Source organism: Onychostruthus taczanowskii, unplaced genomic scaffold, assembly GCF_017590055.1.
Source record: "Onychostruthus taczanowskii isolate IOZ18803 unplaced genomic scaffold, ASM1759005v1 scaffold7, whole genome shotgun sequence".
In the NCBI taxonomy this organism is placed as follows: Eukaryota; Metazoa; Chordata; class Aves; order Passeriformes; family Passeridae; genus Onychostruthus; species Onychostruthus taczanowskii.
The window spans coordinates 15,997,596-16,013,629 of record NW_024504786.1 but is presented as its reverse complement, the minus strand read 5'-3'; the positions used below and the strand labels follow the sequence as shown (position 1 = coordinate 16,013,629).

General features: G+C 38.3%; 1 protein-coding gene across 1 annotated transcript in view; it reads right to left on the bottom strand.

Annotated features, from left to right (window-relative positions):
• Positions 1-14,629, bottom strand: part of SLC44A3 (solute carrier family 44 member 3) — a 58,891-nt gene extending 44,262 nt beyond the window's left edge. The window contains exon 1 of the mRNA XM_041421784.1: positions 14,581-14,629. The gene's annotated coding sequence lies outside the window, so the exon portion shown is untranslated. The remainder of the gene's footprint in view (positions 1-14,580) is intronic.
• Between the last annotated feature and the right edge of the window lie 1,405 nt (positions 14,630-16,034).

Below are 16,034 nucleotides of genomic sequence, written 5' to 3'. Positions count from 1 at the left end.
CTCAGTGTTTGCCTGAGACTGCCAGAGTGCCTTGGCAGACTCAGGCCTGGCTAAAAACCCAAAGCTCCCAGACAGATTTCTGAGCAGCCTGCCAGCTCTGTCACTGCTCCACTGGATCCACGGGCAGATTTCTGTCCAGTGCATCTGGAGTCCAGTCCTTCTGATGACTTGAGTTAGTTCCTTTATGATGCTCTGTTTGCTCATCTAGGAAACCCCATGACTTGAGTTAGTTCCTTTATGATGCTCCATGTTTGCTTTTCTGTTTGCTCATCTAGGAAACCCCACCTGATAATTTACAGCTGGACTTTTGTTATAATATTTTGTTATAAATATAATGATGAAAATGCACAAAAGATAAAATAAGCGACATTTGTTCTAGTAATTTGATGATTTTTGAGATGTTTTACTTCTCAGCCTTCTCACTTGAATTTAATAAATTAGCAACAAAATTAATAACCAAGTTCTTCTGGATATTTCCAGTGCACTGAGAAACTCTATTTTTATTTCAGGATAATGATTATTGAGTAGATTAGCCAGAGGTCTAGAAGAATGGAGTGTGCACTGAGTCTATAGTTTTAGATTATTGCTGCAAACCACCATCCCTCCTGTGATTTACCAAACATATGAATCATTCCAGGAATGGGTATAATACCACAAAGTTAATTTGTTCCCCTTGCCACACAAGCATGCAGAGAAAGGGCACAAAGAGCTCTTTCATTCCCGTCAACACACAAGCTAGAGCACAGCCCGACCCTAGAAAAGTGTTTGCCGAGTTGAACTTGATAATAAACTTTAGAAGTGACTCATTTCAAGGTTTGAGAACAGAGCAAGAGAATCAATGTTTCGGGATCACACGGTACATTACCTACCAAGCCAGACAAGGCTGGAGCTGTGTATTTGTGGGAAATCAGAATTAGGATGTGCCCAGAGTTCTGACTGGTAAATGGCGTAGGTAGCGTAAGATGAAAGAGCTTGAACTGGAACAATTTCTGTGTTTCAGGGCTGTTCATGTCCCTCTCTGGTCCAAAGAGCAGACATGCCAGTACCTCTGAGCGTCTTGATACAGAGAACAGACAAGTAACACTGCTTCTCAAAATATCCCCTCAAAAAGCTAGGGAAGGGAATTGCTTGAGTTTCAGGGGAATTGCGAAGTGAAAGCTGTGGATTTGTAAGGCTGGGAAACGATGGCTTGTTCCGCAAGATGTGTAAATGGAAGGAAGGATGGGAGATATTCTTGACAGCAGCAAAGAGAATGGAATAACCTAGGACAAACCCAAATCAAACAGGATTGCAAAAGGCTTCAATCTGGACCACATGGAGTATGCAGAAATATCTGTGACCTGCAGAGTCAGGTCTAGTTCTGAATGAAAACAATGAGATGTTTTCATTAGTTGGGTGGAGACCAGGGAAACATGCTTTTTATCAACACTAAGATAAGTAGCAGAATCATTACAACGACGACGACTAGAGGGAAGTCTTTTCTGAAAGCACAAGATGCTTCACTGATAGTTTAGTTCTTGTAAGGACAATTTACATTAGTGAAACAAGCTACTGAGTGTTTGCCAGAGAAAAAGAATGGTGTTGAATCCAGAGAGACAGCTTGGACGGCAGGGCTTTCAAAGAGCAGAAGGAGCGGCTGCCCCGTGCGTCTCCCACTGGATGTCACTGTCGGGCAGCTCTGTCAGCCGCGCTGCGCTGCGCTTACAGCTCCTCGTGGGGCAGAGCGCGCTGCTTTGCGCAGCGCCTGCTAAGAGGCCTGAGTGCCATTTGTTGCTGCTTTTAGTTTTGGACTTTCCGAGCACTGCTTTTCAGTGGTTCCTCTAGCGGAAACAGCATAATATCATGGATTTATTGCGTCTAGATGTTTATTGTACAGAGGTTTGACAGCATGTACAATTCTCTCTGTGTTAATTAGTTGTCTTTTTAAAACAAAGCTTGCCAATGTCTAGTGAGGCTGGAGCAGCTGCATATATTATTCTGCTTTTTCTTCCTTAAAATAACACAAATTTTATTTAGAGAAAACATTAGACCATCTAGTTTATTCAACAGTAATGCTCCCAACAACTGCACAGGCAGCCAGCACAGAATTTACTCAAGTTAGTAGCCCATTTGTAGATTTTTATTGTGTTCACTGCACAGTGTGGCCAATTACTGCAATTACTTTACATGAGAATAATCATTATTTTAGTCAGGAGTTCCAGGGAAAGGGTCTTCATGGACAATAATGTGCTTCTCCATAAATTTTGTATAACTAGACAGGATCCAAAGATACACTGCAACACACATTAAAAAGACTTAAATATCTTCATTGCCTGAAAAGGGAATACTGAACACCCTGCTTTGCACAGCCTGTTGAGAGCAGGAGGAATAGTGATTATGTATTTACTTAGTGCCAATAGGCTCTTTTGTCAAAGAATCATCTTATCTGCTCTCCAAACCCTGAACAGTTCATCTATAAAATCAGTATGTGGCCAGTCATATTGCGTCAGATAATGGCCCACAGACGTCTGTTATTTATCTGACCTACTCTTTATACTACTTTGGTTTACCTGCATTTTTTTTACAGAGACTTCTCATAAATTACCTGCTCAATTTCTGTTTTGTCTTAATTAGTCATGAGAAGAAAAATCAACAGTGAGTGGAATGCAGTAATGGACCCAGCAGCCACTGGTGGTGTTACAGACTATGAGATGGCATGACTTACGTAAACAGTTTATTCATCTTCATTAAAGTTACATTGAATCAGCACTCTCTCAGATGAGTAGCTCTAACTCATAGAAATTCTGTAGTCATTCTTAGAAGCACACCTATTTATACGGTAAGAGTGCTATAGCTGAAATATTTGCTAAGAATTGTGGTCCAGTTCTGCAAAACCTAATTAAATGTGAAATAGCTAGAGAAATAATTCCTACTCTATTAAGAATTCTTGGAATCTAATATTATAAATAACTTTTTCAGAGAGAGGAATCCTGAAATCTAAAGTCCTTTCCATGATATTTAAATTTTCCCCATCATCTGAAAAGATATAGAAGATACAGCTTATGTATCAAACTTTCTTACAAAATTTTATCCTGCACACATGCATCAAGTTCAGCTAGGCAGAGCAGCTGGATTCTAAAATCAGAAGCATGGAGCTCCATGTCATTGCCAGCCCTACTTTGCTTTCATCCATGGCCTGCTGGTACTTCCAGGATCAAAATATAGTTTAATCCAATTTGTAATCACTTTGTGTCAATGTTTCCATCAATCATTTGTGAAAAAAGAAACAGTTTTCCTTTAATAGTAGGAAGATCAATATTAACTAATCTTGTAGCATTGTCGCTAGAGTTAACTTTTTTCCATTACTGAGATTAAAGAACTACATTCTTTGGAAACTTCTTTTCGAGTAACATTTCTGCTTCTGCAATTACAACTCATCACTCTGTTCACAGTGCTTGTTATAAGCAATCTTATTGTGTGAAGTGTTTTCATGGTGTTAGGTAAAATGAGATACAGCCTTACACTGAGTCCTATGTAAAGCAAAATGTACATAAATGTCTAGATATTGTTGCAGTTTTGATTTATTTTAATCTTTCCACATAAACTGAGGGCTGTTACTCATCTGTTGTGATTAAACCATAGAACAATGATATTCCTAGTCTGTCACATGATGGGTAAAGTCATGGGATAGCTACTGTGCTTTGATAGAATTCATGCAGTAAAAAACAGTTAGCGTTCTACTAGCTATTCCCAACATTTGTCCTAGTAACTGTGTATCGTTACAGTGGAGAAAACTATTAGGCAATGTTTGGTACAAAAACACTCAATGGAAGGTAAAAATTTCTTCTTTGAGCAGCTATTTGAGGAAGTAAGATTTTGCAGCAATCATTGCATGTTTAAAAATGGAAAGATATTTTGAAAAAAGGATGTTGACCCTCTTTCTAGTGACTAAAATTTGAAGTTGTCAAACTGATATGAGCAATGGCAGTATAACAATTTCCTGTCCACGTAACATATTTGCACAACATAATGTTGCCGATAACACTAACTAGGAAAGTGCATAACCCAAAGGACGTGGATGTGTCTGGGAATTCCCATGGCCCTTCCTGTGTATCAGTAAAGGAATAAGACAAAACAAATATCTATGGGCTAATCATGCAAACTCTTATTCATAGTTTGCTCCTCTTCACCTTGTTGATATGTGAACTTTACGCTTCAGTTTCCCTGTTTAGAGTCAATTAAAAGTAATCCAGCTTTCTGTCAACACTTGGCTCAGAAAATAAATGTCATATAAAAAACTACTTAGAAATGGATTGCTTTGGGCATGTAACTATTCTAGGAGAGGTAGAGGCAAAAGGTGATTCTGGTGTCTTTTTGGCTTCTCTTTGAAACCACAGAAACCCATGGATTGCAATGGTCTGCTTGGCATGGCTCAAAATGGACTATTTGAAAACTCACCAGGACACACCAGAAACCTGCACTCACACTAGGCCCCATATTTCTCATTTGTAGAAATTTGTTTGCTCATTCTTTCAGGCATAATTTACATAAGGTTTGGGTTAAATGTAGGGATATGTCCTTTAGATAATTCTCCCTTTGTTCTGTGCCTGACTTTCTGCTGTCCAGCAAGTATTTTCAGCCCTCCCTGCCTCAGTCCTGCCTCTTGTTTGGTAAACTGGCAGCAGCTGTGTTTATCTAATCTCCTAAGTCACCTTCCACTCTATGTATAAAAGCATGCTGGCTTTGCCACACATGGCTTTGTTTATTGGATTAATCTGATTGTGGTCTGCTGTGCACCACACCTAGTGTAAGGAGAAAAATACATATGTTGCATATAAGTTGTAATTTTGATTGTACTTATGTAACACAACTACTGAAATTTTAAAACTAGTGGCCAGTGTATATTTCCACCTGATTTATTAAAAAAAAATTTAAATATTCCATTTTTACTGGGGTAGTAGTCACCAAAACCAAAGTATTTTTATTTTTGATAATGTAATCTTAATAAAAACATTCAACTGTGATATGTTTCCCTCAGGAACCAGTTATCTGCAAAGAAGTTTCAACATCTACATCATGAGGAATCACAGTTGGATCCAGATTTCCTTGAATTACTTTGAAAATCAACAATAGGTACAATAGTTTTTTATGCCATTTTTCCATAGAATAATGCAATTTCCATTCTCACTGATCCCAGAGTAGTATATACTCAATGTATATCTGATACTGTAAAAAGAGAAAAAGGCATAACTCTCAGAATATTTGCATGTGTGGTCTGCATTACTTATCACTCTTCTTCTAAGAGGGTTATGAAACAAATACTGGGGGCCAAAGTAAATAGTGTTTCAGTGATTGTACAACAACACATGCCATGGAGGTAGCCTGTTAAACACATCTGATCAGATCTGCTGGAAGTAGCTCTAAGTTTTCTGATCCATATTAACAAGCTGTATTCCGTGTTTCAGTTCAGCTTTAATTAAACCTGGAAGTGTAAGGATACTTAATTTCCAGACATGGTACTGTGTTCCTTTATACCTTATTTTAAAAACTCTTCTGCAGATATGTTTGTAAATCAAGCCACTAGTCACGTCTTTCATGTTGCAACTTGCTTTTCAGGCTTTTCCATGAGAACCCAATGCTGGTATTTCATTATTCTACAACAACTTGGATTTTTGTAAGTATCTGTAACTTTGGTAACTGGAAGGAAGTTCCTTGTTGCTCATACAAGTTTGTTGCAAGTTGTTAAAATTTAGAAATCCCCATGTGTAAATAGCACTTCCTGTATACTAGTGATCACTGAAGTAGCTTTTTAATAGTGGCTAAAGAGGATAATTTTTTATGCGGTTGTCCATTTTTCTTTAGATTCCATCTCTAGATATTATGTGGCAAAGAGTGCTAGGTGTAGTACTGAAAATTTAGTGAGACAGAGAAAACAAAACAACCAATGTCTGAAAAGTTCCATGATCAGAAGCAAAAGCTCCTGCAACAGAAAAGTTAAGGAGCGAGAGAGAGGAGAGATGTGCCTCAGAACAATGATATTAAGTGAGACATCAGGGAGAAAACAGACTTTAGAAGTGTAGACAGTAAAGTTTTTCAGACAATCTCCTGTGATTTTTCTTTGTTCTTACTTATAAGTAAGAATGAATATTATAGAAATAATGAATTCAGAAATCTCATGAGTCTCGCTCCTAGTCATAATTTCAGTGGCAAAATATAGAAACGGGAGTAAATCTTCCCTGTCTATTAAAAAGCATTCAGAAGGATTAGGAAATATTGAGCAATAGAACAGTAAGGTTTGGGGACAAACAAAAAGCAGGTATTGAATATGACTCTCATCTGTCATTTCTCATTGTGCTAAAGGAGAAAGAGAGATGTAGAACATACTCTGATGGTTGCTAATATTTGCTGCCCTTCCTGATGTCTCAACAAATTAATTCTGCAGCTGTCACACTTCATGCCTGGATGTCTCCAGGGATGGAAGAAGAGCATCAGAGTGTCCCTGTTTTCTGTGGTTTGTGCCTCTTTATTCTGGGATTTTGAATCAGCCATGCTGTTAGTTACTGATGCCATCCGGCTTTGATGGTCTCAGAGCACATGGTAACATGGTAACTCACCCTCTGTTGCAGTACTTACTGCGTGTACATTTTCCTCCTAAAATGAAACTAATTGAATAATGATTCCTATGACTGATTCAGCTCTTTCTTCTGTTTATGAAATGACACTGGCTAATTTCTATTTTAATTTTTATGTTGCCTTTTTCAACTAATAAACATTTTTAAACCTTTTTTCCCTTCACTGATGATCAGGTCTAAGAGTTAAAAATAGTTAAAAATGGTTGAATAACTGATAATTTAAAACTATATTAAACCTAATAACTGATGCCTAGATTTATTTTGACTCAGACCTATTTGCCAGCATCTTTTCCAGGGATATATAGGTCTGTTTACTGGCCTATGCTGGGACCATATATTTAACCTGAAAGTAATGGCTCTGTGAGGTTACAGGTGACCAGATATTTAGAGTTACAGGGCATTCCTGAAAGCAAACATGACAAACCAGCTGACTACCAGCTGGCCACATGTACCTTGTACAGTTCTCTAAACTGAAATGTGAATTGTTAGATCACAACATTGTGAACCTTCAGCATGAATGTGAACAGCTAAAGAGCATATATCCTTAGGGGTGGATATATGAGCAGACAATGGCCAGATGAGCAGACAATGCAGAATTATCCATCTGTGCTCTGATTCATAGAAATGGGTGGCCCCGGCACAATGAAAGATGGACAGAGTCATTACATGGTTTCATTCTGAGAGGAAGCAATGTAAGAATGACAGAAAATAGAATATGTAACAGCTTCACTTTTGAATCTCTAATATACCCCTTTTGTTTTTTATTTAATCTTTTTTTAGCTCATTACACCAATATTGAAAAAGAGAAAACAAATTAAAAGTAGATAAAGGAAAAATGAGTGCTTGAGACTGACTCAGTCTGATTCACAGCCCCATCAAATGGGGCTTGCAGAGTTCAGGTGGTCCATACTGGAGTAGCCCTGTAGTTACAGCCTATTAGACAGACAGAAACTGTCTCTGAAACTGCCAGGCTGGAATTTTTATAAAAATTAAAATTGACTGAAGCCTGTTGTAATAGGAGTTCAAGTGGACAACTATGAGTAGTAAAGTGTTAAAAATAAATCTTGTGTGCATGCCTGTACTTCCAGTTGAACCCTAGGCAGGCAGTAATCAGCCTGTTACTGAGAGGTCAGCCTGTCAGTAACACTGCAGGTCAGCAAAACCACAGAATGCAAAATGCAAAATTACTGCAAAAAGATTATTCCTCTGTCCATCTCACACATACAGAGCAGTGTGTGCAGTTAGTAGAGTTGTGTCAGTGCTTCCTAGCAGACACAGACTGCCCACAGGCTCCTGCAGGCTCAAAAGTCACATTGTCTATATCCTCTGTATTTTTCATTAATATGTGTAGAACAGCTAAGCTGTAGTACTTACTGTAAAGCAATAAATAACAGTGTACAATTAGAAATCATTTATCTCCCCTTGAAACACCAAATAGTAGTGTGTTGCATAATGGCTTTTCCCCATTGCAGTCAAGCAGCCACCTTACCAGAAAAGGGAGCCAACACCAATCTAGACTAAATAGTGCGTTCACCCCTGCAGTGATGGGGCACAGCACAAGACCAATGTTTGCTGTGTTACAAGGGTCCTTATGAGACAGAGAAGGGGCCCCAGAATATGTTCCAGGATCTGACTTTTTCTCTGGAAGGGAACAGAACGAATTCTTCATGCTCCAGCTCCTCTAAGCCATTGTGCTTTGAAAATGTAGCATCTGGTCCAAAATCTAGTAACTCTGGGCAATCTAACTGAGCATATATTTTTCAAACTATATAAAATGTATTTGCTATGCTAGTTGTTCTGTTCTAAGTCTTTAAGAGGATGCCAGACATGAACAGTTGAATGTGGATCAGTGTTGACCAAGGTGATCTGATCAAGGATTTGGCACTTCTGCAGGATATCTCTTTGGCATTAAAAATGTTATTCTGTCATTGTACTATGGATTATTTATGGTCCATAGAATTAGCTTACTGATCTTTTTCCTTCCTATTCTACTATTTGCTGTTACAGGGCTATTCCATTCCCAGAATTGTCAGTAATCATTTTTCTCTGTCAGTTGGCTGTTGTCTGTTGTAGAAAACAGTGTAAAAATTTCTGAAGTCAATGGAGCTGAAAGTCTGTAAACAATGCAGGAAGGAGCTATGCAGTATCTTTGCATTACAAAATATTTACTTAACAATCATCTCTAAAGTGTATACTTTAGGGAGCAGCTGCTCCAAACAGTCTTCCCTGATGATGGCTTAAAATTAACATAAAGTAAACCCATAAAAGTGGAAACAAGATACATCATTAACTCTCCATCATATATAATACAGAATCCAGCCATTTTCAATTTAAGGAAAGTGTTTATTCCTATGATGAGACCATGACTGCCAAAAATAACAATTTGATGAATGATTAGTAGCAATAAATACAAAATGTTTATATCACGTTATGTATGGAGCCCTGAAAAATTCATAGCAATATTGAGTCATTGACCTGACTAACTCAACCAGACATGGAAGGTGTCTCAGATGGAGGAGGTGGTGCTAACACAAGATGTGCCCTCTTTTCAGACACACACTAAGGATGATCATTAGCTATTATCAAAGCAGATAATATCTGCTTTGATAATTAGCATTATCAAAGCAGATAATGAAACCATTATCTGCTTTGCCATTTGCAGGACATTGCTATCTGACCACTGTATGAGAAGCGAGGGTTGAGGAACCATAGGTAAGTAATGCTGGATTCTGAGAGGTTGTATTTATCTTGCAAAGGCAAAAATGTCTTTCCAAACTACACATGTTTATAACCAGTCCTGTTGGAAATCAGTTTCACTGCAGATGCTGCAGATTTTTCCCTGGCATTGGAGCCAGTGCTGTTTTTTGCAGGATGCAACTGATGAAACTTGCTGAAACAAGTGAAACATCATCATCAAAGGATGATGCCCATTGAAATCTTCGTGCTCCATTTTAATAAAGTTTTTTTACTGAAATGTTTTACTGGACAATGCAGGAAATGGGGACATGAAAACTCCTCAAACTCCATCTCCTTGAAGACATTGAAAGAAATACTGATCATACTGAATACATTTGAAATAGAAGCAAATAGATATTAATGTTTTAGAATCATTAATATTTCAGTGTGGGGGATTTTTTCTGATGATGTCAAAATGCAGTACTTTGGCATTCTGGTTCCTATTTTTTCCAGAACTCTATGAAAATGTCAATATTTCACTGTGATGGAAATACATTTCAGTGATGGTGTTCTCCATTCTGATTCTTGCATTACTGGGTGAGTTGACATGGATCTACATTGTTTTAGTATGCTTGAAGCCCAAGTATTATAAGAGTTAAATGTTCATTAAATAATTCTGTTAATAAGAAAATGTTCTCAATGCACTAATAAAACACCATAAGTAAAATTGAAACGTTCACTCCAGGTATGTTTTTGGAAAAATAAAGATATTTTATTTACTATCTCTCAAAGTCTGTATAGTCTAAGACTTAACTGAAACTCTCCTCTGCCAACTGAGTCTCAGAGTTTGAAGGAGATGTGGATTTTCATCTGAGTTTTAAGACTCTAAATATAGCTATTAATTAAGAAGGATTCAGACAGCACTCGAACTGCACTTCAAACCTTAATAATTGATTTGGCAATGCTAATTTTAAATAAGTATTTTAAAGAAACATAAGGACATGTCAAAACAAGATGAGATCCTATTACCAGAAATAAAGATGTTTTTGTTTTCTTCAGATGATCAAAAACATACGTGCTTAGATAGTATACGAGAACTCTCTTGGCTATGATGTCAAATCTGACACTAGAAAGGACTTCAGTCTTCACACTTTCACTTACTTAAGCAGACAGGAAAAAAAGGGAAGAAAATAAGGAAAAATATGTCAAATTTATTTAATTACATAATGATAGGAAGAACTTCAGAAAGATAAATCTCTTGTATCTTAAGAGTTTTTGTAGCTTAGGAATAATGATAACCACAATTCTCAGTGAACTCAGTCTAAGTCTAAGAAGATCAGTCTATAAAAAGTAAAATTTGGAAGACAATCGTGAAGTTAGCTACAGAAGATGTAGAGAATGAGGCACAGCAGGTCAGCGCAGAGATCTGCCATCCCAGGAACCATCTGAGCGTTGTATTACTTGAAATCTTTTCCTGCATTTTATTTCACACCTATCTGACAGATTAACAAATAGATTTCTACACTCAGTAAAGCATAAACTCAGTGTTCATCTTAAGAGAATAAGCCAAAAATTAGTGAGGTTTGGACAGTATCTGTGTTGAGTTTCTATGTGCCACCAAGCAGTGGTGAAATAGGACAGTGGGCCTGAGCTCACGGTTTGTGGAAAGGCAGATGGGAGACGGAATCTGGAGTGCTGGTAGGAGGTGTGGTACAAATGTGGGTGCAGCACAGAGCTTTGGGCTGAGAGAGATGGAAGGACAGGCAGGGCAGCATTGAGGAGCTGTGACCTCGTGGTGTTTTGGAAGCAGAGTGAATATGGTGGGGCAAAGCTTAGGGGCTGGGAGGGTGACTTGAGCCAGGTGTGGTAAGAAGGCAGCTGGCAGGGCAGGGTTCCAGGGGCCAGGCAGGGACGAAGGAGTGAGACCTGGGCCAAGGGTGGAACATGGGAATGAACCTTGAGCGTAATGAGGAGGTGCAGCTCATGGCACCGCCTCAGATGGTGGAGCAGGCATGGAGGTGTGGGGTTTGGGGCTGAGGAGAGCCACCAGGATGGGCCAAAATTCCAGCGAGTCCCTGCGGGGCTACAGAGAAGCCATTCCCCAGCAGCGCTCCTACAGCACGGGCGCTGGCTGAGCTCGAGGGACGGCTGCCAGGCCCAGCAATGCCGATGGCCAGGGACAGGACCGGCACAGGCGTGGCAGCCAGGGCGTGGTGAGAACATGGAACAGCACCGCCAAGAGGCTACGGAATGTCGAAATGCCCAGATCTTGGTTCTGTGCCCACACAATGATAAAGAGGAAGGAGAAAGCAAGAACTCACCAGAGCAAGCGGTAACATGCTCTGTCCCATGATCCAAGTGGAAACACTTGGCAAAACATGGTTGCTGTCTACAGTGATTTGTGTCAAGGGGCAACAACATGTCTGAGAGTCCAAAAACTGTCTTCAGTGCTCCATGGAGCAAGGCAGGAGACTGCAGCCTGAGAATTTTTTTTTTTTTTTTTTTTTTTGGTGGCAAAGTTGATTGTCATTCCTTTTCCACTTTTCCATCTACTTAGTTGAAGTGTTGTTTTTAATAGCTATCTGCCATGGGACAAATTACATTTCTAAATTATTTTCAACTACAGAAATTAAACAGTTCACGGCATCATTATTGTTGCTTTATTACTATTATGCCTTTTCTTTCTCCAAAAGATGTCCTTTCCCTAATTTAAAAAACAAACATGAACAATATACTCCCTATGACAAGCTAAAATTTAGCATCTAAAACCCCCAGAGAAATGAGAGTTGACTCCAACATATGAAACTTGCTGAGTAATGCTATCCCTTAAAAAAATTCTACTCCAACTCATGCAAACCACATCCTTTATAAACAGACCTCACTACTCCATGTTGCATAATGTCTGTGGCAGTTGTGCTGGTTATCAGCTTGATTAGCACTTAATAACTACACAAATATTTTCCAGTTCTTTTGCTTGTTATGTCTGTGTATGGTTATACTAAACGCTGTGTCAGAAATTGCTATGAATAGGACTGTTACATTCCTTAGCACTGAGCAGTAATCCTTCTTTAGAAAGAAGAGGTAATTCCTAACTGAGCTTTTTCCCTTGGGTGGTGCATGCATATTTACAGATACACATATGTATGTGGCAAATATATGTATATATAGATATAGATAGAGATGATATAGATATAGATATAGATATAGATATAGATAAATTTCAATGCATATACACACTGCTCTATACCTGAACTGAACTATGGTATTTCTGAATGCTACAGTTCATATGTCTTATAACCCACATATAACATCTTACACATAAAGGATTGTACAACCAAACTGCATTAGAGTTTAATGCCTACAGGTAAGAAGACAGAAATAAACACCAAAAGAGTTAATTTTGTGTCATGGAAAATAAGACTTTATGCAGACTTTATAACAGTGAAATCAAAAGGAAGAGGCTGCTCTCTATGTATCTTACTAAAAACATACCATATCTTAGTTCTGCATTCCTTGTGAACCTTAGATTCCTATCCAAGTTCATAAAGAACAGTAAAGTGAAAGTTGGGATTTAAAACATCTATTCATATGGATTTGTGAATTGATATGGACATGACCACAGCACTTATTTTAGGACACTAGAACAGAGAGATGATAGCATGTGTACCTCAGAAACAGGTCTCACTGTAACAAAAATAATTTGTAAAATCAGTGATGCTCCAGACTTATTTCTTGTGCTGGTTAAACAGTTTCTTTACTAAAGATGTCCAGAAGCACAGTAAGATGTGGAGGCTATGGATCATATACTATCTAGTACATAACCTCTAAACATACTGGAATGGGTTTATAAAAATATCAAACTAATTTTCTAACATTTATCAAAAAAATGTAGTGAAATCTCAAGTATTAGAATATGAAGCAGCAGCTAACTCTGGGATGTATTCAGCTGTGAAAATAAGAGAACACAATTTTGTATTTTAATAGAGGAACTTTTCAAGTCATATAACGTTTAGCCAATGTTTCTTATGCAAGAGAAACCCTCTCTAATCTCCCCATCAACATATACTTGTTGATTTCAATCTCTTTGCCAAAGGCTTTTCTCCACTGACCCAGAAGTTTTGCTTATTATGCACATGACTTTGTGCCACTTGCTTTGATGTGTCACTACATTCAGTCAAATAGTATTTCTATTCCATGGGACATTTTACCCAGCTGTGAGAAAAGACCATGTTTCTCACAGCTATTTTTAAGCTGAGCTAATATGGAAATGAATATGACTTATCCTTACAGCAATACAAAGATACATGTGTTTGTACATATAAACAAAAGCATCATAGCTGTCAGCAGAGCTGATAGATGAAGTTTGCAGGTGTCTTTGACCAAGGCACTTAGCTCCCCATGACCCAGTTTCCTTATCTGAGAATGAAAGACAGTACCACCTAGACTTCTACCTTCCTTTGATAGTGTTTTTCAGTTGAAAAAAAGATAGTGTTGTTAGTATAGTTACTTTGGTTTGCTTTCTCCAAAACACCTTGAAATCTAAGAGCAAATATAAATACATGCTCTTTATTAGTGGTCCGGTAGTAGGGAAAGAATACTGAATACCCTTACATTTCATCATTTCTACTGTACACTACCACAGGGAGGAAGTCCTTTATGGAATATTATCAGTAATCACTACAGTGCTGAACTACTTGAAGATCATTAGTTTGAATTCAGAGGAACAGCTAAAAACTTCAAACTTGGGGATGGTTTTAAATGCAGAGCAGGTATTTAATGGGATCTTTAAACTCTTGGAACCTACCAAGATTTTGAAATCCTGACAATCACTTTGTGAAAAGTGATTATTGTCCCCAAAGCATTTCTGACAGTCACATTTGCTTTTACTTGTGATAGAAATAACACAAGCACAATATTTCTCAGAGGATTTCAATGCCTTGAGTTTTGGTGCTGGTCAGAAGTCCTAAGTCTCTGGTATAGGCTGTTAAATCCTTTTTGTAACATATGCAAGTGTAGTATGAGATAGTACAACTAACATGATACTAATATGGATTAGTTTTGCACAGTCATGGCCTCTTAAAATTGAGATTGCAATATTTAAAGTACTTTTTTCTAAGTTACCAAATTTTTAAACAATGTGGTTTAGTAATTATGGTGTAAGATATGTCTGTTTGCCTGATGATGCAAACCATAAAGAATGCATGGCGTTTATTCTTTGTTCATTTCTGAGCATTATTTCAGGTAGTGCTTGAGACTATCTACAAGCTAGACATTCTGGAGCCCGAGTACTTACAGGATATCTGTCTGTGTGCAGTATTGTGATAACCGGAATCATCCAGCACATTTTTGCCGACGAAAATGTCATAGATACAGAGAACTCTCAGCTTGGAGGTTGCTTTTGAGAAGGTCTAGTCTTGTTGACTTTGAAGGCATTAATCTGTTTTTGTGGGCTTTTTGCACAGGGTTTGTTGGTGGGAATTATGTTGACTTCTCCTGAAGTGGCACCTGTTATGTATAAACAGTTACCCACATATTCAGACTAGTCTTTGACAGCTTTGCTTATACAGTGGTTTAAACATGGGTGAGTCTTCATAACTGAACTGTGTATCCGGGCTCCCTGAACACAAGCACAGCTACGCCTGCCCAGCCCATGCCCACTGCCCACCCCCTCACAGCTTGCATCAGTGTCAGCTGCCAGCCAGAGTGCCATGCTGTTCCATGATTTAATCTTTCACACACAAGGGCCTGACCAGAAGGAAACATTACCAAAATCTGTCGTAAGCAATGCCAGTACCTAGAGCACATCAGGCCTCAGCTCGCCTGGACTTGAGACTTGTATTTGCTTTGGCATAATAGAAGTAGGCTATATACCAAAGCAAGGTTAGAGGGTTGTTTCTTACTTGTTCCCAAATAAATAAATAAGAGATCTTTCTGTACAAATACGTTGCAACTTTTACAATATACTTAGTTTTGAAATTTGCTATTTCCAAATACTCTGGAAGAATCAGAAATTCAGTATTTAATGTCTTCCTGTAGGGTCTTGGAACAGACTGTTGGAGTGGGAGGTCTCTGGCAGAGTTCTGAGTACACAGGAATCACACATTAAGAGCAAAGTTCCTATGAGTTTGGAAAGATTTTCAGCCATATATTTGACTTTTAAAAACATCTGCCTTCATTCATTTCCAGCATGTTTATTTAATTTGAGACAGATGTCTCTCATTAGCCTCTTGGTGGGGCTTGGCTCCCTGAGGCAGTGTCATGCTCTGTGCTGCTCGCTGTTGCTTTTTGAGTTTCTGAAAGAGCTTTCAGAGTTCCTCAATAGAACAGAAACAGGCATAACAGGTCAGAAGCCACAATATTTTTTTCTGCAGTAGAGTTTATCAGTCCACTTACCTATTTCTAAGTCTCTATTAGGATGACATATTTTAAGAAATTGAAAAATATGTCGTTGGATGCCAAACCCTCGTTTTTCAAAAGTTTCTGTTAGTGCACTTTCTCCTCATTACTTATCTGGTTTCTTTTTGCAATAAAGCTGCAATAGATCAGTACATTCCTGGTACCAACTGGATCTACCTAACTGTGGTTGGATTAGCTGGGTTTCTAAGGAACCAACAAGCTGAAGTACTGGCCCTATAGCTAGCAGAAGGAATCAAATTGCTTTGTTCAGCTTTCTTTTATCCAGCTTTCTTTTATCCAAAGACTTACTGCATTAGGGAAATATTAGGGGAAACACATTCTGCCATAATA